The 23,950-nt window shown below is 50.6% G+C and overlaps 1 protein-coding gene across 4 annotated transcripts in view; it reads right to left on the bottom strand.

Moving 5' to 3' along the window:
* PI4KB (phosphatidylinositol 4-kinase beta) overlaps positions 1 to 11,960 on the bottom strand; it is a 56,110-nt gene extending 44,150 nt beyond the window's left edge. For 3 of the 4 annotated variants that reach the window (XR_003997638.1, XM_030541744.1, XM_030541746.1), the window contains exons 1-2: positions 11,877 to 11,960; positions 8,505 to 8,627 (exon numbers count right to left, since the gene is read on the bottom strand). The gene's annotated coding sequence lies outside the window, so the exon portion shown is untranslated. Of the gene's footprint in view, positions 1 to 8,504; positions 8,628 to 8,863; positions 8,886 to 11,876 lie in introns of those variants that run through there. The other variant, XM_030541745.1, reaches the window with a different exon arrangement.
* Between the last annotated feature and the right edge of the window lie 11,990 nt (positions 11,961 to 23,950).

Genomic DNA, 23,950 nt, shown 5'->3' with positions numbered 1-23,950 from the left:
TTGAATGTTTGTGGTAATTAGATTCTAACCATCCGGAAAACACAAGAAAATTATTTTCCCTCCTTAATTAGCTCTGCTTTGCCCCATGAAAACTCAACACTATCAATACATGGACAAGGGAGAGCTCTTCCTCTATATTTCAACAAAGGACTAGGACTGTGGCACAAAAGCAGATATTGTCGTTTGCCTATGGCAGGGGGAAGCCACGCCAAGGGATCTCTGCAAGCTGGAATCCTTAAAATGTTAACATCAAGCCAACTGCGATGACAAACACCAACTAATAAAAAAAAATCAGCTGTGGCATCTGTTAAAGACCAACTCTAGATCATCAGCCACATGCCAAGTGCAAAACTACCTTTTATACCATGCTAACCAGTCATCCCTGACTAATAAAACAATCTAACACACTATCACAGAGGGCTTTTATAGTCCCAGACTCTCTGGGTTTTTGTTGTTGTTTTTTTTTGTTTTTTGAATGCAGAGAAATGCTTTTGACAAGCTTCTTGTTAGGTTGCAGAGGAAAAATATTATAGGGATCCATTTAAACAACTCTTTTCCCACATGCTTATTTTTAAACTTAAGTATATGAAAGCTAGGAAGGAAGCATGGCCACGCGGTTAAGACACTGGACTGAGACTCAGGAGATTTAAGCTCAGTTCCCAGCTCTGCGTGACCCTGAGCAAATCACTTCATCTCCCTGTGTTTCAGTCCCCGTCTATCTCCCTCCCCCTAATGCCCAAAAATCTGTCTTGTCTATTCTGCACTCCAAAATGGGTATGGTCCCTTACTACATGTACATACAGTATCTAGTGCAATGGAGGGGCGCTGTACTACAAATAAAACAACAAGGGCCAGTATTAGGCACAGCAGAGTAAGAGATTATTCTGTACTAGCTTTGCAACACATCGGCCAAAAGAAGACCTGGAAGGGAGTAAAATACACCATTTAGCAACAGGTCCAGATAGGGAAGCAACTCCATGGTCTGATTTCTACACCCTTTCAGCAGCACCTTCTTCCCTAAACCGTAAGATGGTCCCTGGTTAAAGGGTCATAAAAGTTGGAGGTGTGCATGCTCAGTGGACCCTATTAGAAATAGAAATGTTTAAGATTTTATCTTTAATTTATTTAAACGGCCCAGAACACCTTTGTCATGTTCCAAAATCATTACAGACAAGAAAACGATCACACTGAAATGCTGAGCTGTAAAACCCCCTTAAAGTTACCAAGACTTGGGCTACTGCACCCCGTGTGGCATCTAGAACAGCTTTATACATGCCACCTAGATTCTCATCAAGGCACAAGGTGGCTTCCACCACTGTGTAAATCTTGAAATGCAGCAGCTGCAAAGCCCAGAAAAAATCCCCAAATCCCTTATCACCCCCACACAGCCCAAAAGCCTTCTCTTTGGGAAGCAATGGTTGCTCAGGAACAACACAACAAAAGGCGCTGCTTATAAGTGGTGCTAAATCAGCAATAAAAGGAGAAAGATGGTGAGAGACTTGCAACTGCTCAGTGGGTTCACAGTAGGGTGACCAGATGTCCTCATTTTATAGGGACAGTCCCAATTTTGGGGTCTTTTTCTTATATAGGCTCCTATTACCCCTGACCCCGTCCTGATTTTCAACACTTGCTGTCTGGTCACCCTAGGCTTCAGCTTGGATTAGAGAACTGTGAGAGCCAAATTCAATACACAGGCTTACTGGGTCCCCTCCCCATGACAGTTCTAGCACTGGAACCAGTGCAGGGCATTTCTTTAGTTCTTAGAACTAAAGTTTAAAGCCAGGATTATCTGACTTATTTCTGTATCTCCTTGACACAATCTATTCTAGATCAACCATCTCGCACCTGGTTTAGTCAGTGATATGTCTGTAATTGGGACAGTTTGGAGAAAGCCAAAGAAATATCTCCCTCTCTAAATGCTCTATAACATCCCAACTAGGGAATGCATGCATTGTTTGCCTTCATCCTCCTCTATATTTTTCTGTGGTTCTCAACAGTTAAACATATTACAACGTGCACTTTACTTCAGTTTGCAGCTTTGAGACCTCAGCTTAGCTCCCCCATTCTAAATCGCTGTGCGCATTAGGATAACAAACCCACCAGCTAGCTACACACAATGAAGCAATATAATCTAGAAAGCAACCTGAACTGAATTCTTGTGATTCCTACTTCACCCACAATTCCCACCCGGTGGAACTCCGCAGAAGTCAGCGATTTAACACAAAAAAAAGGAAAGTACCCAATTAATATAGAATTTCATACATGAAGCAGTGAAATGTTCACAAAGCCCTTGAAGTGCATTGTTTTTTGTCAAGTATCAGGGGGGTAGCCATGTTAGTCTGGATCTGTAAAAGCAGCAGAGAGTTCTGTGGCACCTTCTCAGGCTCCAATACGTTTGCTAGCCTATAAGGTGCCACAGAACTCTTTACCATTGTTTTTTGTGACTCCTTGTAAGAGCTTAGGGAGACCTGGGACAGACTGATGGCATTTAAAATAAAAAACCCTGTCCTGCCTGCCTTGAATAAAGACTGTTAGCACTGTAGCATTACAACTGGCAAGGAAACAGGAATACTGGAGAGTCAGTAAGACATCTGGTCTCTATTACACAGTGTTGCTTTTTGTTTTCCTCAGCGTTCATGATTTACTGCATCTCATTCCAGCTCCAGATATTTTTCAGAACACACTAATCGGGATGGGGAAGGAGGAGGGAGAATAAAGCAATTTCAATATACACTGAATCAAGACTTCGTTTTCAATTCTGCCTTCACTATATCAACTCTCTGCATTGCCACTCTGCTTTTCAGTGGATCGCAAAGTCCTTTACAAATAATAATCCTTGCAATTTCCCCCTGAAGGTGCTATTCTTACTTTAAAAAGGTGGGAAACTGAGGCACAGAGGGAAGCAACTAGCCCAAGATCACATAGAGAGGCTGTAGCAGAATGCTATAAGCAGCATTTAAACAAAGATCATTATAAATTATTCCTATCTGAGAATGCATCTCTCTTTCTAGTATGAAATTCCTTTAGTAGGAGAAAAATTCTTCCCTTGGCATCACCACAGATGGATTGCCATCCATTTTCACACCTGGCTGAACTGGATTAAACCTGAACACAATATACACGTCTCATCCATTCAAAAGCCAGACATGCTCAAGGGACAGACTCTGCCCTTAAGGCTGCCCCCTGTTCTACAACAAAACATCTTCTGTGCTGTTTTTCTCACAAACTGTACTCTCCAAAAATATAGATTTGGCAGAATTCGATTTTTATCCTTTCATAATTTCAAAGGACAATACTGAGATTTATTTTTAAGAATTTTTTTCTACTTTTATCAATTTAAATTTTCAAAATTTCACAGAACAGTTGTAATCATTTTTTTCCCCAATTTTCATTCATTTAAATGTTCACAGTTGTGGGAAATTATGGGTGGTCAGACAATTACTTAGATGCGGATATTCAAAAAATCTCAGCTTTATAATTGTTAAAACACAAAATCACACATCAAATAATATAAAGTGAATAGCCTTAAATCAAACTTTCAAGTTCTCAAGCAGCATTTTACCTACTCTGCCTAGCTGTCAATCTCTATCATCTTGGATGGAAACATTTTTTCCATCAGTTTCTGTGCCTACGATGAAATCAACACGTACCGATAAAAATCTAACCCTTCCAAGCCTAAGAATAAATGTAAATAATAAATAGCAGAGGAATAGCAAGATTAAGAGGCACAAGAAGGAGAGGAGATGTTTTTCAGTTGAGATGTTATGTGAGATGGGAAGTCAGTAAGGCGGAGAGATGAAGGGAGGCTATTCTGGGGGCCAGGAGACGCACAGACGAAAGGGTTTCCACGCCAACGGTGATAGTGTGAATGGGCAGAGGAGGCTAGTATTAGAGTCTTGATCCTGCCTCTGACCCTGATCCAGCAAAGCAGTTAAGTACAGGCTTAATTTATCAACTCTTTGGCCAGTACGTTCCAGGCAGTCACCTCCTCATTTCTGTATCTGACCTGCATCTCAACTGGTATTACAATATGGGGTCCTATCCAGAGCGTGACCTATGCTATGACACTTGTAAGGTCCAGGCTAGATGCTGAAATAAGGAGCATGGCTACCTGGAACTAGCTGCATTGTGTGAATTCCCAGGTTTGTTCCTTTCCTCTATAAATCCCCAGAAAAGAAGTACAGATTCTCCCACAATACCCAACGAAAGCATTCACAGTGCAGTACAGTTTTTCGTCGTACTAAGAATCACGGAATGTGCCCATGCGAGATGTGGAGCCAGTAATGGCACCCAGGAGACCTGAGTCCCAATCTCTTGCTCTAACCACTAGCCTGTACTCCAGGGAGTACGATGTAAAAACATAGGACAGGAAAAGTAAAAGATGGACTGTCAATGAGTACTCAGAGACTCCTTAATATTGGAATCGTAGTCTTTGTGGTCTGCCACGTCAAGGTCAAAGGAAACCTGTAGTTGATAGATCTGTGGACACCATGTAAAATTAATCCATCTTTTTCCCCACTGAATCAATAGGGTCACCCCACACATGCAACAAAGCAGTACACCAAAACTCTAATGCACCTGCCCAGTAGCTGCTTTTCTCAATCAATAATTGTGGGGGGAGGGAGGGTTACGCTCTATTGTAGGAGCCAGACAGAGTATCAGCTAAAGAGACTGTTCACCAGTGGCTTGATCCCACTTAGATATTCAGCACCAAATACCTCATCAAATCCATTTCAGCACAAGCACAGCAGCTGGTTTTGCAAGTTTGCACTAATAATGCACTACGTGGACCTCAGATCAGGACAGAGCTCTAAATAGTTTGACAAGTGGGCTGAAGTTTCTGCTACAGTCTGACTCATAAAAAATGCTCGGGTTATAAGCGCTTGACATCTCTTCACAGTTTCGCAAGGTTTCATTTTATGCTGGATTTGATTCAGCCAACTCTGCATTACTTAAATAGTAACAAGTCTGGGGCTCATGCAACCAGGACGAGGCGTTACTCCTAAATCTGGATTAAAATAGATCTACTCTGCAGGACACGCAGCATGGAACAAAGACAAATGATATCAAAGACATGACAGAAATGACTTCTAATAAATCACGGCTCCACAATGACATGAGGGATAAAGACTAGCAGCAAACTCCTTGCACAAAACACTCTGCATCCCTCTACTAATAGCAAACTACTAATGCTTTGTCCTTCCATAGCACTCGTCAGAGGATTGGGGCCCTTTATTCACTTAGCTTTCCTACCCCACTCTGAAGAAAGGATCTCATGCTAGGGTGGAGAAACGGAGGCAACCTGGGCAAGATTACAAAGGGAGCCAAATCTCCTGACTCACAGGTCTCTACCATAAAACCATCCTTCCTTCATTCCCTTTCCATCAGTTATAACTTGAGATGGAAAATACTTAAATCCAGTGACTTATTTTTTCCATACTAAAAAAATGTTGTGGTTTGATTTTCAGAGGTACTGTGCTACCCCAGCTCTCACAGTGGTCAATGAGAGCTTCAGGGGCTCAACTCCTTTGGAAATGGGACCTTAATGTCCAGACTAAGCAAAATTATGAACAAGTCAGATCATCTCAGAAGGCAGAGGTTGAGACCCACTATGAACACATTTAACTGCAGCAGCAACTCAATCATCTTGCTACTTTCAAAACCACTTCAACAATAATTTTGCTCTTCTCTAGCTCTTTCATCTCCAAGTACTCTGCAAACATTAATCACCAACCTCTTTTCAACAGGGATAAATCAAAGCCTGCTCTACACAAAGTTAAGTCGACTCAGCTATGTTGCTATGGGGTGAGAAAAATCCACAGCCCTGAGCAACGTCACTAATAACTCTAGTGTACACTGTGCTATGTCAATGGAAGAATAGCACCTCTCGGGGGGTGGATTACCCATGCTGACTGGAGAACTTCTCCCCTCAGTATAGATAGTGTCTACACTGCAGCTGTGCTGCTGTAGCTTTTCAAGTGTAGACAAGCCCTAAGATACAGTGGTGTAATCTGGTCTGGCAACTCCTATCTAGAGCAGCAGCCTGTCTCCAACAATGATCAGCACCAAACGCTGCAGAGAAAGAAACCCTGCAGCAGGCAGTTATGGATTAAGTGCCCTGTGAGTTACGCGGATGCACGGCAGCCTTCTTAGCGCCACACAGGTGCTCAGAGAATCTGCCTAGGGACTTGCTGCGGCCGGGACAGGCCCAGCCTAGCCCTGACCCAGAAGCAACCAGGGGACCCTGGCCTGGCCCTGCCACTGCACCCCTCCCCCAGCCCAAACACAGCCCCTGGGGGGAGGTGCACCTGTCCTGCAGCCCCAGCCCTGGCGTTGCTGTGGGGAGAGAGCTGGGGGGGAGGGGAGAGTCCTCCCTGCTGTAGCCCCGGAGCACCCTCCTGCATCCCAACTCCCTCATCCCCAGCCCCACCCGAGCCTGCACCCTCAGGCAAAGCCTTCACACGCCTGCACCCCAATCCTCTGCCCTGGCCCTGAGCCCCCTCCCACACTCCAAACCCCTCAGCCCCACCACATTAATTTTGCTATGTACACCAAAATGAAGATGAGGTGTCACACATCACCTCCATATTGGTGCACATAACAAAATTCATTCCGCACATTGGTGAGAAAAATTAGAAGGAACCTGGTTACGGGGAAGCCTGCCCCTAGGGAATTTCCCCCTAGCCCCCCAACAGTTAGAAGATTGTTTATGCCCTGAAGCTTGAGCTTTATATTCCTTCCAAAGCTCTTGTGTGGGTGTATATATATTTACTATTTTAACAAGAATATCCTGAGTTATCAATATTGGAATTAAGAGGTGAAGTGACTTGCCCAGAGTTAGTCCAAGAGCTGGGGAGAGAACCCAGTAGACCAAGCTCCCAGGCCCCTGATCTGACTGTTATAATGCCTCTAACGGGAGTGGCTCATCTTTAGCTGTTCCAAACATGGAGACCCACCTTTAGTGCAATCTAAGGACCACAGGACTGAAGTTTCTACTAAAATCACAGTCAGATTTCCAGAAGAGAAATCAGTCTTATTACTGGAGTTTTCTATCTCCACCAAGTGGAAGCTGAAGTCTTAGGCCCTGATTCTGCAGCTGGATCCACACAGGCAGATCCCTTGCACCCACATGAACCAATGACTTCAATTATCATTACTAGATGTAGAACACTGTTAGCAATATAAAAATAGCAAATTTCACCTACTCTGCCTTTATAAGCTGGGCAATCTCTCAGCTTTTCTAGACATTAACATGACCATTAAGACAAAAGAGCAGAATGACCTGAGAAGGGACTGGGAGTAAAGACTCCCAGCCCTGTTCCCAATTCTGCAACTGACTTGCTCTGTGGCTTTGGGCAAATTATTTCATCCAGCTGTTCCTTAAGTTTTACTGTGTGTAGAACGCTTCGAGATCCTCAGACAGAAGATGCTATGAGATTGCAAAGTATTACCTGTGTCTAGATACCAGAAGATGAATGAATGGATAGTGCAATACATATTGACCATTTGACTGTAAAGCCTGCAGAACTATCAACTTGGAGCATCTTCTGTAGGAACAGATCAGAAGAACATAATATCATCCATACTGGGTCAGACCAAAGGTCCATCTAACCCAATATCCTGTCTTCTGACAGTGACCAATGCCAGGTGCCCCAGAGGGAATGAAAAGAGGTAATCGAGTGATAACAGGTCTGCTGGTATATTGTCTACCGTGAAAATATAATGTTAATAAAAACAGTCTCTCAGAAGGCCACTTGCCTAGTATCATGGAATGTCAGGGTTGGAAGGGACCTCAGGAGTACCTAGTCCAATCCCCTGCTCAAAGTAGGACCAATTCCCAGACCCCTAAATGGCCCCCTCAAGGATTGAATTTACAACCCTAGGTTCAGCAGGCCAATGCTCAAACCACTGAGCTATCCCTCCCCCCATATCAAATAATTTTTAAAATCCTTAAGTACTTCTTTCTGGCATTTACAAAGCGCAGGAAGGACAAGATGAGTCAGTGGAATGATACTGGGCTACAAAGCTCTCCACATCCAAGCTGTTCAAATTCAGTCTTGGTCAGTAACGACTGAGAGATGTTATCTGAGGGCCGATAGAATGAGCTAGGGGTGGGGTCTCAGTCCAGTTCCTAAAATACAATTATCATATCAGAAGACCCAGCACTACAAGAATTTGCAGCAGAGAAGTAAATGACTGACTGGAATACAGGACTGACAAGTCATTATAATGGTTAATGTTGAAATCAGGATTGCAGCAAAGCATAGGAGATGCCTGTATTGCCACTGTTCATACTGTACCTGGTTAAAGGGATATTCACAGGACTTTGGTTTCTGTGCACCAAATCAATCCAGCATCTTTCACCAGCACCACCATGTTTCTCTCTCTCTCTCTCTCTCACACACACACACTATATTTCTCGGAGATTATGAAGAGTTTAAAACAGAAGGTCTGATTGCTTGGGGATAACGAATTACGAACGAACCCATCAGTCTGTTGCGTACCTGGTGCAATCGTATCCAACACAGCAGCTTCTCTCTCCTCAAATGCACGCACATAAATATGATCGAGCTATTCATCTTTGGCAATGCAGACTCAAGTGGATTCCCAGAGATGATTCTAATCAGCTGTTTGAAGGAGGAGAGAAAAAAAGATACTACTCAGGCATAAAGAGATTCCCTTGTAACTAAAATAGACCAAACAAGCCCTGGCTGCTGCTTGGCTGCATTCGATAATAATCCACAGCTGTTTGAATAATAAATACCAGCACTTGTAAGTCCGCAGCCCAGTTGAAACCATCGCCCCTGGAAAACCTGCTTTGTCCATCCCCCAGTACTCCCAGGACAGAATCCCTCCTCCTCACCTTTACAAGAGGCTCCTTTAAGCCTTTACGTTTTCTCCTTTTCAAAAGAAGGTGAAATTTAGCTACTACAGCATGAGACTGGTTACAAATCACATCAGAAAAAGGCAGGGCTAACCACATCACAGAGAACAAGCTCTTCTGGAGCTCAGAGGTCTGGGGGCGGGGGGCAGAATTTATCCAAAGCAATAGCTAGAAATGCCAACACAAGAATCAACACAGCCTTCCCCTGCCAGCAACTGGAAGGAAATTAAAGAGACACCAGAACAATTCCTGTCTCCAGTCCCAGCTTTGGGAAATTTCTTTTTGCCCTGGCTGTTACTGTCAGTGACTTAGCACCAGTTATGCCACCATAAAGAATTACAAGCCAGTTCACTGAGTGGGAAGAAGGGGGGTAACCACATGAAGTGTGGGCCATCCCAGAAAAGAGGATGATAAATCCCTGGAAAATGGAGATGGTTACACAAGGGCATAGAAATTCAATCACTGGAAGAAGAATCCCAGAAAGGCTGCCTAGATAGAGGAAGGAAACTAACTCCAGAAGAGGCAGTGCAGGAACTGGAGAATACCCCAGGGAGGGGAGTAAATGGAGGGGGAGGCACGAGGGGCTAGTTATGGGGAAATCCCAACAAGGGACAGCTAAGGATGAGGGGCCTGGATGGCAGACCCAGCAATGGGGAGAATAGGAGAGATTTCACTATGGGAGAAGGAGGCTGGGGGACTCTGTTAGGAGCAACCTGGGGAAAAGGTTTCAGCATGGGGAGGGGGGCAGCTGGGCTTGGGACAGCATAGAGAGTTCAAGGCTGGCAGCAACCTTGGAGGCAAAGATGCATGAGGGATCCTCAGGGAGACATGGACACAAAGCGGGGCGGGGGCGGGTGTTTGCGTGATCCCAATGAAATGGGCCCCACAGGGCAGGGGGAAGATGGAGGACCTAGAAGGGGGACTCAAGGAGAGGGGGCCGGGGGATGATATGGGGCTCTAAGAGGGACGGAGGGGCATGATTCTTGGGGGGGGGGGGAGGCTGGAGAGGGGGCTGGAGGGTGAACTGGAGGGGACACAGAATGGGAGTAGGGGACACCGAGTGAGAGGGGGTGAGCAGGCTGGAGGGGATGAGGAATTAGGGAATTGGGGGGGACCTTGGCAGGTGGGGGCAGGGGGAGGCAAGAGGAGTCTGGAAAGGGGATGAGGGAGAAAGGAGGCAGGGGACCGAGAGCGGGCTGCGGGCAGTCGGGGGTGCAGAGGACTCAGATAGGGGGTTGAGGGAAGTGGGGGGGGCAGGAGACCCAAAGATGGGAGTGGGGGGGGCCACGGGACGCAGAGAGGGGTTGCGGGAAGGCGGAAGGGACCTAAAGAGTGAGTTGCAGGAAGGAGGGGCAGGGGACCCAGCGGGGGGACGGTTTTCAGGGAGGCAGGGGACCCAGTGGGGGGGGGGGTTTGAGGGCAGTTGGGAGTGCAGGGGACCCAGTGGGGGGGTTGTGGGGAGGCAGGGGATCCTGCGGGGGGGTTGACGAGCAGTCAGGGGTGCAGGGGACCCAGTGGGGGGGGGGGTTACAGGGAGACAGGGGAATCAGTGGGGGGGGTTGTGGGCAGTCAGGGATGCAGGGAACCCAGAGGGGAGTGGGGAGGCAGGGAACCCAGACAGGAGGTTGCGGGAAGGCGGAGGGGGCAAGGGACCCAAAGAGGGGAGTGGGGAAGCAGGGGACCCAGCAGGGGGATTGACAGGCAGTTGGGGGTGCAGGGGACCCAGCGGGGTGGGGTTGCGAGGATGCAGGGGACCCAGCAGGGGGTGTTTGCGGGCAGTTGGGGGGGCAGGGGACCCAGTGGGGGGGGGTTGAGGGCAGTTGGGGGGGCAGGGGACCGAGTGGGGGGGTGGGGAACGCTGTAGGGAGCGGGACCCCTGTGGGGGTCAAGGGGTACTGAGGGGGGCAGAGGAGCCCTGCGGGGGGTGCAGGAGGGGTGCAGGGGGCCCGGCGGGGGGGTGCAGGGGGACGCTATGGGGAGCAGTGCCCCTGTGGGGGTCAGGGGGTGCTGAGGGGGCGGAGGAGCCCTGCAGCGGGTGCAGGGGGCCCGGTGGGGGGGCGCAGGGGGATGCGGTGGGGGGGCGCAGGGGGCCCAGCGGGGGGGGGGTGCAGGGGGACGCTATGGGGAGTGGTGCCCCTGTGGGGCTCAGGGGGTGCTGAGGGGGCGGAGAAGCCCTGCGGGGGGCGCAGAGGGAGGTGCGGGGGGCCCGGCGGGGGGTGCAGGGGGACGCTATGGGGAGCGGTGCCCCTGCGGGGGTCAGGGGGTGCTGAGGGGGGCGGAGGATCCCTGCGGGGGGTGCAGGGGGGTGCAGGTGCCCCTGTGGGGGTCAGGGGGTGCTGAGGGGGCGGAGGAGCCCTGCAGCGGGTGCAGGGGGCCCGGTGGGGGGGGCGCAGGGGGTGCTGGGGGGGGCGCAGGGGGCCCAGCGGGGGGGGGTGCAGGGGGACGCTATGGGGAGTGGTGCCCCTGTGGGGGTCAGGGGGTGCTGAGGGGGGTGGAGGAGCCCGGCCGGGGGGCGCAGGGGGACGCTGTGGGGGTCAGGGGGTGCTCAGGGGGGCAGAGGGGCCCTGCGGGGGGGGTGCAGGGGGACGCTGTGGGGAGCGGTGCCCCTGTGGGGCTCAGGGAGTGCTGAGGGGGCGGAGAAGCCCTGCGGGGGGCGCAGAGGGAGGTGCGGGGGGCCCGGCGGGGGGTGCAGGGGGACGCTGTGGGGCTCAGGGGGTGCTGAGGGGGGCGGAGGAGCCCGGCGGGGGTTTGCAGGGGGCCTGGCGGGGGGTGCAGGTGCCCCTGGGGGGGTCAGGGGGTGCTGAGGGGGGCGGAGGATCCCTGCGGGGGGTGCAGGGGGGTGCAGGTGCCCCTGGGGGGGTCAGGGGGTGCTGAGGGGGGCAGAGGAGCCCTGCGGGGGGGCGCAGGGGGTCCGGCGGGGGGCGCAGAGGGAGCAAGGGGTACCCTGGGGGGGCTCCCCTCCCCCCGACCCGGAGCCCGCCCTGTCGCTCACCTGCCGGCGGGGGACGCGGCTCCCTCCCCGGCCGGGAGCCGCCGCAGCCTCCGCACAGCAGCAGGCCCCAGCTCCGGGGCTGCCCAGCGCGCCGCCTGAGGGGCCTTCACACACCCCAGGGACGGAGCGAGGCGCCCCAAAAATTACCCCGCCCCAGAGTCCCCTTCCCGCGCGCTCACGGGGGACCCCCTCCCCTCCTCCTCGCAGGCGGAGGTGCTACGACGTAAGGACCCGGACACCCATAGAAATCTATGGGCTCTGCTGGGGTGGCTACTTCACTGCCTGATCAGAAAGGGGCCCAGCTGCCTCCATAGCTCGGGTGGGCTGCAGCTGGGGCAGCAGGACTGGTGGTTGGGGGCGTTGCACAAGGGAGACAAACTGCATGTGACACAAACGCAGCACAGGGCTGTGCAGGGACTCCGAGTGGAGTTGCGGGCAAAGACAATTGTGCAAGTTTGGGCACGTTTCAGTATTGCACTTCTTTAAAAAAAATTGCGTTTCTTCAGTAGCCATAAACTTTGCAACGTTAGTTGGGGGGGTTACCCACAGGTTTTCAGGGGAGTTTGGTCACCGTCCATGGAACAGGTCCACTTCCCACCCCCTAGTATTTTTGTTGTTGTTTGCTCCATTTTTGTAATTGAGGGTGGCTGTGGGATTAGAAACTCTAAAGTTTTTAGTGTTTGTATTTTTTTTTTTGAGGGGACAGCATTATGGTTTGTTTCTCATTTAACCATACATCTCGCACTTTTTCAGTTGGGAAGTATTTTTAGTAGCTAAAGCCTCCATCCTGCAAAGACTTGCACAGTGCTTCGCTCTAGGCATTGTGGGTAGTAATAATAATAATACTTTAGCTGTTATCTAGGACTATTCATCAGTAGATCTAAAGGTGCCGTATCATTTCCCTCACTTTGCAGAGGGGAAATGAGGGTAAGTGACTGGCTACCTGGCACACCCCAGAATGAAATCCAAATTTCCCAACCCCAGTTCAGCACTCTAGCCACTACGCCACACTGCCTGGTGCTGTAATACTCAAAAGGACAACTCACAGTGTGTAAAGTTAAGCACACTAATAGGGCCCAGATCCTGCAAATACATGCATGCTTAACTTTACTATGATGAGTATTGGGGCTCAAGGAATGTTTTTACATTCGTAACTGATGCAGCATGCACAGAGGTGCCGAGGCTATGAACTGCTAAGCCTAGAGGTAGGGTGACCAGACAGCAAATGTGGAAAATCGGGATGGGGTGGGGGGGGTCATAGGAGCCTATATAAGAAAAAGACCCCCAAATCGGGACTGCCCCCATAAAATCAGGACATCTGGTCACCCTACCTAGAGGTGCCAGTACTTAGTCCTGGCAGGCACTGGCACAAATTAATCACTGGATGGGTAGCCCCATTGGACTTGGTGAAGCTGCAGATAGGAGTGGAGTTAAAGCATGTGTGTAAAGGTTTGTAGGATCAGAGCCTAAGTTGCTGGTTTGAGCAATGTTTCGCTGGTCATTATTATTTGTAGTTTCCATTATTGTATTATTATTCATCAACTTTGGAGTTATTAATTATTTGAATTGTGGCGAGTGGTATGAATATTGCAGTCTCTGGTGTGCATTTTCATTTGTATTTTGGATCGCAGTATTTTACTTTCTACGGTTTTGCAATTTTGGATTGCTGCTAAATTGGCATTCCTGAGTCCCTAGTTCTTTCGCAGCTCGGGGTGAAATTTTCAAAGGTGACTAAGTGATTTAGGTGCCTACGTGCCATTGACTTTCAATGATACATAGCTGCCTGAGGCCCAGGGGACTTAGGTGCCTTTATGCCCTTGAGAATCTGTGCCTCAGGAATCTGTCTTTTGAAAATGACACTTAGAGCAGTATGCATTAAGTGGCACTAAGTCACTTAGGTGCTTTTGAAAATTTCACCTTAAACAGGAATTTGCTCCCACAGCTAATGTTTGTTGCTGCAGTTTTCATTGGATCTCGTGCTTGTCAGAGTTTTGCAAAGTGAATTGGAAATGTGCAAGTGCCAGAATATTATGATTTCACATGTACTTAGCAGTAGTGCCTAAAGATCAACGAGTTTGGACCCCACTGTGCATAGGGGTTGTATTGATATTAAATGACAGCCCATACCCCAAAGAGTTTACAATCTAAAATACAAGACAGCAGAGGCAAATGAGAATATATATTCCCCCTCTTGTTCCTGTGCAAGGCTGGATGTGGCAGCAGATCTGTAGTAATATTGAGTTCATATATTAGGTTGATAGGCACATTGAAAGTAAGTAGAGAATGAGACGTAGAGGAGATGGACTGTTCTACTGCTCCTTCTCAAACTCAGGATTTATTTTTGAATAGGAAGATGTACAGCTAAATATAAAGATGCTTGGCTGTGGTGGGTCTCTTTATTGGGTTGCTTTATTATATGGTATTTCAATATATTTGTCGTTAAATGCTGGATGCTGAAGAATACAGAGCTAAGGCCTTGATTCTGCAAAGACTTAAGCACAGACTTAACTTAATGGACCGAGTCTAGTCCCAGTGGGACTTAAGCACATGTTTAAATGCTTTGCCGAATAGGAATAGATTTAAATATGTGTTTAGGTGACATGGGGCCATGGTGATTCAGTCTCCTACTTTGTAGCCTAGGAACACACCAAACCACAGTTGCTTTCTAACATCTCTCACTGTGTGAAGCTGACCCTTGTGTGTGTGTGGTGTTAGGATGGCAACCTCTGAAAAATCCCATAGCCATGGAAATGCAGCCCACTCTGGGGTGAGTGCCGGCATGACTACTTGGCTTGGGAAGGAGGGAAGGGAAACTGGCCAAGAGTACAAACCACACACTTTCTGCCCTTATAAAAGGTGCGAGGACAACCGGCAGGATTGGGTCACAAGTTTAACCCACTCTCAGATGTCTGTGAACCCTCAGAAGCATGAATAATGCAATCACACTCCTCGAGAGCCTGATAGTAACAATAAAGTTTCCATCTAAGTACTTGACATCAGTAGATCTCACAGTACTTTAAAGGAGGTCACAGTCATGATCTCCATCCCTTTGTTACCTATGGGGAAACTGAGGCACAGAGGAGAGACTTGCCCAAAGTCATTAGACCCCAGGACTCCTGGGTCCCAGTCCAGTGTTCTAGCTGCTAGGCCAGATGGAACCATGTCTCCCCTGCCAAGGAGTGCACAAATGTGTGAGTCTGTTTCTTTCTGTGGGAGAAGATTCCCATCCTGGATCCCCTCTAGTGGGGAGACGGGAACTCAGTCTGTCCTCGGCCCCTTTGCTGAAGTGGCCAGTGAGTGGGGGGAGCAGGTAGAGCCCTTAGTGCTGGTGATCTGGATGGCGTCGATGCTGATTGCTACCAACCCGGCAGGACTCGAATCTGTGTCCGTTTGTCCTGTGGGCGAGATGAGTTCCGTGGGTCTCAGCCCAGTTCATGGTGAAGAGCAGTTCCTGTTGTCGGGGGGCTCTGCAGGGAGTCCCAAGGATTGCATGAGAGGCCAAACTTCCCTCTCCGCCCGAGGAGTTACTCCTGAATGAGCTGGAAAGGGGGGAAAACTGGCACTCCCATTGCCTGCGCTCATGCTGTGCAGTGGCACCTCCCAGCCTAGCAATCAGCCAGCTGGGCCAGTCCAGCCCCATGGGCCAGACTCTGAGCTCAGAACGTCGGGACCATCCAGCCATGCTGGGAGCTGCTGCCTGCTAAACCCCTTTGAAAACCTGGCCATTCCCTGGGTGTCTAAATGGGAGCTGAGGTCTAGGAAATCTTACCTTGGTGGGAGCTTGGAAAGGAGATCTGAGATTCCAGCGAATGGAACCTCCCCACTGGGCCCCTTGTTCAGCCAATGTGAGTGCAAAAAACCTCAATAACTCCTGGTCTAAACCTGCCCGGCAGCTCAGGGGTTAAAACCAGCCCAGCTATTTCTGGCTTCCAGAGTGAATTTCCCATGGTAAGTTAAATGGATGAACAGGGCCTGACCCCATAGCATGGGCAGCAGCAGCTGCAGGAATAGCAGAGGCAGCTGCCAGCCATCGCAATGCTTTCCAGTAATGGCCACGCCACCTTAGTTACCCTCCCAAGTCCCCTACCCCCAGCAGAATGCCAGCAGCTGGCATTGCCCTTGGAGTACACACCGAGCCTCGGGGACTCATTAGCTAATGTTTATGAATGGCTCCAGTGATTCTATTCAGAGTCACTTGGGAGCCGTTCTAATTTTGGTCCGAGGCTGCCGGCTCGTCACACAGCATTGGTAAAGGCTGCAGCTTGTGGAAAAAGCCTGTGTGAGGCGGGAAGCAGGGTCGCTGCTTAACAGAGGGGCCTAGAGATGGGAAGTGACTCGCCTAGGGTCATACTGCACATCAGTGGCAGAGCTGAAATTAGAACCCAGGAATCCTGGTGCCTCACCCCTTGCTCTGTCCATTATGCCACACTCCAATCTAGAGGTGGGGGCAGACCCCAGGCAACCAGCTGCCCAGGCCCCAGCTCTAACCACTAGACTTTTCTTCCCTCCCAGAGCACGGAACAGAACCCACCAGACCTGACCCCCCAGCTCCCATATTCTAACCACTAGCTCCCCACTCCTTTCCCAGAACCCAGGTGTCCTGATTCCCAGCCACTGCTCTAACTACTAGACCCCACTCCCAACTCAGAGTTGGGAACGGAACCCAGGAGTCCTGGCACCCTGTCCTAGCCTGTGCTTTAAGCCACGAGCCCATCCTCCTACTCGAGAGGTCAGGTATGACCTACATTCAAAAGTCATTCTGCTGGTTCTCAGGCAGGGATCGGAGAGCAGAGGGGAACTCCATACCACCTAGGAGACCTGCACTAGGCGATTCACTGGAATGTCCCAGGGTTTCCCACGGAAGCGGAGCACCCCCCAAGGAGAAGGGCTGGATCCCTTTGGAGCCAAATACCTGAGGGATCTGCTCCTAACCTGCTCTCTGTCTCCTTGTCTATGACTCCCTGCAGAATGCACTTCACAGGCTATAGCGAGCTGTGCTCAGACTGACACAGTGCTGTCATTAATAATAATTTGTAATGTTATTAACTGTATTACGGTAGCACCCAGATGCCCCAACTGAGATCAGGGACCATGATGGCAGGGAGTGGTTAATTTGTGCCAGAGCTTGCAAAAGCTGGGGCCTGGGGCTGAGCCCTGGCACCTCTGGGCCCGGCCATTCAGAGCCCCGGCACCTCTGGGCTTGGCAGTTCAGAGCCCCAGCACCTCTGGGCTTGGCCATTCAGAGCCCCGGCACCTCTGGGCCTGGCCGTTCAGAGCCCCGGCACCTCTGGGCCTGGCCATTCAGAGCCCCGGCACCTCTCGGCTTGGCAGTTCAGAGCCCCGGCACCTCTGGGCCTGGCCATTCAGAGCCCCGGCACCTCTGGGCCTGGCAGTTCAGAGCCCTGGCACCTCTGGGCCTGGCCGTTCAGAGCCCAAGCACCTCTGGGCTTGGCAGTTCAGAGTCCCGGCACCTCTGGGCCTGGCCATTCAGAGCCCCGGCACCTCTGGGCTTGGCAGTTCAGAGTCCTGGCACCTCTGGGCCTGGCCATTCAGAGCCCCGGCACCTCTGGGCTTGCAACATCAATTATGAAAGTAAAAAAAATTGCTTGGGGCCTGGCATCTAATTGCTTGAGCCCTGGCAGCTCTTTCATTGCAAATTAAGTGCTGGTGCCAGGTGCTGAACAGACACAAAGTGAGAGACGCCCCCAGCCCTGAAGCGGTCACCGTGTGAAGAGACAAAGGGTAGGCTGGGACATAGATGTGGAAAGTGACTTGCCAAACGTCACACAGAAAGTCAATGACAAAGCCAAGACCAGAACTGAGGTGTCCTTGGTCCCAAGCACCTGTTGTAACCACTAGGTCCCGCTCTCTCCCCAAGCTGTGAATGAGACTCAGGGTTCCTAGCCATGACTTGCTTGGCACTTCTAAATGGTATAGCAGGTCCCAGGCATACCTAGAACATACAGCAGCATAGCAGGTGGCTTGTACTTGAAGTACCTTCCTAGACCATCCATCGGCATGACAGGTGGGTTCTACCTGGGTGTACCTAGAACATTGAGCAGCACAGCAGGTGTGATCCACTTGGACTTACCCAGAATGTTCAGCAGGATAGCAGGTGGGTTCCACCTGGACGTACCGGACCATCCAGCAGCTCAACAGGTGGGTTCTACCTGGAAGTACCGGCCCATCCAGCAGCTCAACAGATGGACGTACTGGCCCATCCAGTAGCACGACAGGCAGGTTCTACGTGGACATACCGGCCCATCCAGCAGCTCAACAGGCGGGTTCTACCTGGACTGTCCAGCAGCAGTGGTTGATGTGTGCCGGCAGGCGCTGTGTTTAGCCATTCACAGCAGAATTGGGAGCCCAGGGGCAGCATCTAACCCCAGACCGTCAGGTTCCCTCCATATCCCTGGTCTGCTGCAGCAGCAGCTGATTGCCTCTGAGCTGGAGCGTGTCCTCCCGGGCTGACCTCAGGAGTGGTTTCCAGTGTGGGGGAGCCACCCTCCCTGGAGATTTCCATCAGATAAGGTGGGTCGCTCCCAGAACTTCACTAATCTACCTGACTCACTGGGGAAACACTGATTCACTCCCGGCAGATCGCCCCCGGAGGGAGGAGCAGGAGAGTAAAGCACCTACAATTACCAACCCCCTATGCCCTACAGCGCCCCCCATCTGCCTGTAAATAACAGCAGGGGTGCAAATCAGCCTTCCCCACACACACACACACAGCTGCTTTGGGGAAGTCTCTCCTTGCCTGGATCTCTGCCCCCGGGCACTACAGGGCTAAGCTGCAGGCAGGGCACACAGGCTTTTAGGAGCCCAGGGGAAAACCTGAAACTGCGTCACTCACCCCACACGCACCCTGCAGCAAGGACTCCTGTCCAACAGGGCTGGGCTCTGCTCCCTGGAGACGGGTGGCCAGGCCAAACCTGAGTGGTGCTGCGTCACTCACTCAATTTCCACAGGTTTGGTTCCCTCTCGAACAGGTGACTAGGGCAAACTTCCCATGTTGCTCCCTTCTCCCCCAACACACACTCTTGGGCAGCCCTGACTGCAGAAAGGGAACAGGATGGAGAGGGGAGAAAACCAAGGAGGCAGTGGTTATCTGGGGATGGCCCAGATTAAAGGGAGCAAGGGGGAATGGGCAGGATGGATCTCGGAGACCCAGCAGGATCAATCAGCTGATGGGAGATGTAGCGAGGACGGGGGAGTTGGGAGAGGATTAAAAAAAGATCTAGGTAAGTTCATAGCCAGGATGGGCAGGGATGGTGTCCCTAGCCTCTCTTTGCCAGAAGCTGGGAATGGGCGACAGGGGATGGATCACTTGATGATTGCCTGTTCTGCTCATTCCCTCTAGGGCACCTGGTGCTGGCCACTGTCAGAAGACAGGACACTGGGTTAGATGGACCCTTGGTCTGACCCTGTCTGGCCGTTCACACGTTCTTATGAGAGGATGAGCGAAAAGAATGGATCACACCTGACCACTCTTGGTCACCTGGCTTACTACACGACTGGACGGTACCCAGACAGGATGGGGATGAGGGCAGGGTAAGACACTACATAGAATGGAGTGGGCCTTGAACTGGACTTAGGACACCTGGGTTCTCTTCCTGGCTCTGTTATGGACCTGCTGGGTGACCTGGGGCAAGTTCTTTCCCCACTCTGTGCCTCAGTTTCCCCCCCCATCCTGTGTCTATACAGACTGTGAGCTTGCCAAGGCCAAGATTGTCTCTCGCTCTGTGGCTGTGCAACACCCGGCACAATAGAGCTCCGATGTGGGCTAGCGCTTCCCTGACGTCCCACTCATGAGCAGTCTGGGACCTGGAAGCAATGCAGTCCCCAGCAGAGCCCATTGCCTCTCCACAGCTGCTCAGAAGTGTTCATGCAAAACCTTTTGTGTTGGTGTGGGGCTGTGGGGGCTGGGTGGGCGTGATGCGTCTCTGTGGGTGAATATGAACGAGAGCAAAAGCGTGAGCTAGAGAGTCGGTGAGTGAAGGGTGAGAATCTGATAAGGAAGCATGTACATGTGCACGTGTGTGTTTGTGTGTACATGCATATGTGTGTGCATGTATATGCACGTGTATGCATGTCTGCATGTATATGCATGTCTGCATGTATATGCATGGGTGCATGTGCACGTGTGCGTGAGCATGTGTATGTAAATGCATGTGCATACATGTTTATGCATGTGAGCATGTACATGCATGTGGGCATATATGCACTATCTCCAGCACCTTGTTCCTCGCAGCAGAGTCAGAGAAGCCCGCTGTAGCGTACCCACTCACCCGTTCAGATCTGCTGTTCTAACACCAGGGAGAGCATGGGGCCTGGCTGTGGTGGTGGATCGACTCCAGAGCTGGTTCAGGGGCTTCTCTGGTCAATGACCAACATTCCCCTCCTGAACCCAAGAGCTTTCCCTGCACTGGAGCTGAGCAAACGCCTTTGGCCCAACCCAGCCCCCAACTGGAGGAACCAGAAGAGCAGGAGATTGAGCTGCATGTGCGGACATAGCCAAGTCAGGCAGGTTCCCCAAGTCATTCGGCCCACCTGGGCGTGGGCTGGGTTTGGCCAATACAGTTCCAAGCCTCCCTTTGCCCAGCTCAGCAACAAGGCTCCTGACCCTCCTTGTGAGTAATTAGTGTTTGCAAAGTCCAGGGAAAGATCATCCCCGTTGGGTCTTTGAGGAATCTGAGGCACAAGGAGGCTGAGTGACTGGAACCAAAGTCGCACAGCAGGTCAGTGTTAAATCTGGGACCAGGGCCCCAAAATCCTGACTCCCAGACACCAGCTCTAACACTAGACCCACTCATACCCTGCGGGGAGGGGAGCTCTGGGGCAGGTTTGAGAGGCAGCGGTAGGCCTGTGCGCATAGCACAGGATTAGAATAGCAGGGAGTTGAGTTTGGGATTGAGGGGCATTGCCAGGGCTGTTGATGGGGGGAGTGAATGAAGGGCTGGAATGGCGGGCAAGGGCTGTGGGGCAGGACTGAGGGGAGTGTGTGTGTGTGTGTGTGTGCAGCCCAAGGCTTGGGTAACAGGGGGCTGCAGGCTGGGATTAAGGGAACCAGCAAAGCTGTGTGGCGAGAACTGGGCTGGAAGTGCAGGAGATTTGGAGGTCAAGACCAAGCTGCATTAGCCGAGCTGTGCAGGAGGGTTTGGGAGAGCGGGGGCACCGGGGTGTGTGTGTGGGGGGGGCTCCTGTTCCCACGCTGGGTCCCCTGTGCCGCAGCCTGGCAGATGCAGGGGGCCCCTGCAGAGGCCTGGTAGTATTGACCACTCTCTGTGATTCAGGTCCATTGCAAAGCTCATTCTGCATAGAGAGGAATCGCACTGTTAATTAAAGTCCGGGGGTCAGGGGGTATAAATTTAGAACCACGTGCTCTCCTGAACCCACAGCTGATCTCTCGGCCCTAGGTTGGAAACTGACTGTCACGAAGGACCAGAACTTTGAGCTGTTACAGGCAAGTCTCATCTTACGCGCATTTAACATGCACGAATTCAGCTTTGCGTAGTCAGCAAAAACAACAATAAAAGAGAAAAATAACAATACTGTACCTGTAGTGCGGGCGATTCCGCCCGCCATTACACTCAATGTAATTTTGACTATACGCAATTTTCGCTTTATGTGTTGACAGCAGAACGTAACCCCAGCGTTAAGATGAGACTCGCCTGTATAATGAAGTTGGCATCAGTCAGAAAACGTGCTCCCCTTAAAGTCCCACCAACATCTTCCCTTCCCTACATGCCTTTCCCAGTCCCCTACCTGTGGGATTCACACCCAGTCCCTTCCTGCTATCACTGCGACAAAACAAAAGGCAATGAAATAGTTAATGCTGACATTTTTAAGGGTTAGCATTAGCCTCAACAACCCCAGGGGGATTCACAACAGGAGGGGAAGTTCACACCTCTCCCAGCTCAGTCTGGCTGCAGCTTCAGGCAGACGCTGGGGGAATCTGCTACACTTGCTTCAAGTCTGGATGGTTCTTGACACAATCTACCTTTGCTCCTTAAAATCAAAGCCGAGATGCTGCAGATCGTGGCCATGTGAGCCACATAAATACACCATGCAGGCTGGACCTGGCGCTTCTGTAAGGATTCCCAATCCTCTGACCCACCTGGCCCACACAGAAAATGAGCTTCTAAGATTTATTGGTTTAAAATGGTTTTATTTGCAATTTTTTAAATAACAAATATAGTGAGCCAGGGTCTGCTGTGTGTGGGAAGTTTTCCAGTTCACCTCTAAATCCATCTCAGAGAAAGCAGCTTATAAACCCATAAAGGGCAAAAGATTGTAAACAATTTGGGGCTGTCTTTTTCTTCTGTATTTGTACAGCGCCTAGCGCCATAGGGTCCTGGTCCATGACTGGGGAGCCTGGATGCTCGCATAATACACCTAATAAATCACACTACAGCTGTGGCTTTTACCATTTGCTGGCAGGAAGTGAGGATGGAAGCAAAGTGAAGCACTGACTTGTCTACATGGGGAGTTATTCTGGAATAAGAGTGTCCACACAGAGCATTAATCTGGAATAGTTAATCTGTTTTAAAGTCACACCCTACTTTAATTCTAATTAACTTTCATGTGTAGCCAGATTCTGCAGGTTGTGCTGGTTACTCACTGTGATAACTACCTGGATTTTTTATCTTGCTAGTGTCCAGAGGTTAGTAAGGAAGCCTCTGCCCCAATCTAATAGCCTGAGGCTCTCTAGGAAACCCAGAGATGAGTGGTGAGACAGAGGGGAAAGCTCCATGAAAGAGGAAGAAAGTCACTCCGCTTGCTGGATCCCCTGGGAACCAATTCTGGGCTCCCTGCTGTCCATAAGCATTTGTTTGTGTCTAATGCAACACTGGAAACTGAATTCAAGGAATCACTTTTCATGCTTTTTTAGACCAAAACCTGGTTCTCAGATCCATGGGGTAGCCCTAACTCACCACTACTCCGCTCTCCTGCCTGGGTGAAGGCTGGAAGAACAGTTTCCAGTCATCGTCGTCATCCCCCCCTCCCTCCTTCCCCCCCATGCAGGACAGTATGGAGGATTTTATTCATGATGCAGACAAAACATCACTGTCACTGGTTTGGTGCAGCCCCCATGCTGGGGCTAGCGGGGAGTACTGGGGCACCAGATACCAAGCACCCCTCTGCATGGCGATGCTAGAGGTTGTCTAATGCATTTGGAGAACGATTGCTCAGCCAGCCCATCACTTAAATCTCCTGTGGGGCAATGAGACAGCTGGGGAGGGTGTATCAGACAGAGAGAATCCGAGAGGCTCCTCCTTATTCCCGCTGTTAGCTATGAGTGCAGGCCGCGCTGGCTGGTGGTGGAAATGCCAGCTGTTCATCTGTACTAACACTTCCCACTCTATGCAGCTGGGGAAGCTGCAACAGTGCTAGGGCAACGCTAGGAGATAAATCAAATGCAAAAACAGACAGGGCCTGGGTGGGCGTGAAAGTCAGTGAAACAGGGCCTTCAGGAGAGTGAACACTGAGCCAGTGAGAGGGGTGTAATCAGGTTTTTTTTTTTTAGGGGTGAGGCCTATTTAACTCCAATGACTAACTAACAGTTTGGACACAGGACATCTTTGTTAATGAGCTAACATCCCAGGTCTTTCAGTTAAGGGAGAACCATCCTTGCAAAACCCAGGCAGACTGGATTTGACATTCCTGATTTTCAATCCTAGGAACAAACAAGAGACGCCTTCTCTATGCTCTTGTTCTGCACAACCAAGGGTTGTGGGCGATTCTCCATCACTGAGGCTTTTTAAATCAAGATTGGCTGTTTGTCTAGCAGACCTGCTCTGAGAATTAGTTTAGGGCCTGTGTTATCCAGGAGGTCAGCCTAGATGGTCACACACTGACCCCTTCTGGCATTGGAATCCATTACAGACAACAGCAAGAGAGCCCAGTTTTGTAAAGGCCACCTCTCTTTGAGCCCTTCCAAGCAGAAATCCTTGCTCCCTAGTCCCAGGGTGGCTTAGATTCATAGATACCAGGGCAAGAAGGGGCACAGTCCAGAGAACGTCATGCATCCAGCTCATCGCTTAGGTTAATGATGCTTGTGGGCAGATCAAAAC

Source organism: Gopherus evgoodei, chromosome 24 (assembly GCF_007399415.2).
Source record: "Gopherus evgoodei ecotype Sinaloan lineage chromosome 24, rGopEvg1_v1.p, whole genome shotgun sequence".
NCBI lineage: Eukaryota > Metazoa > Chordata > Testudines > Testudinidae > Gopherus > Gopherus evgoodei.
This window is presented reverse-complemented; position numbering and strand designations above follow the sequence as displayed.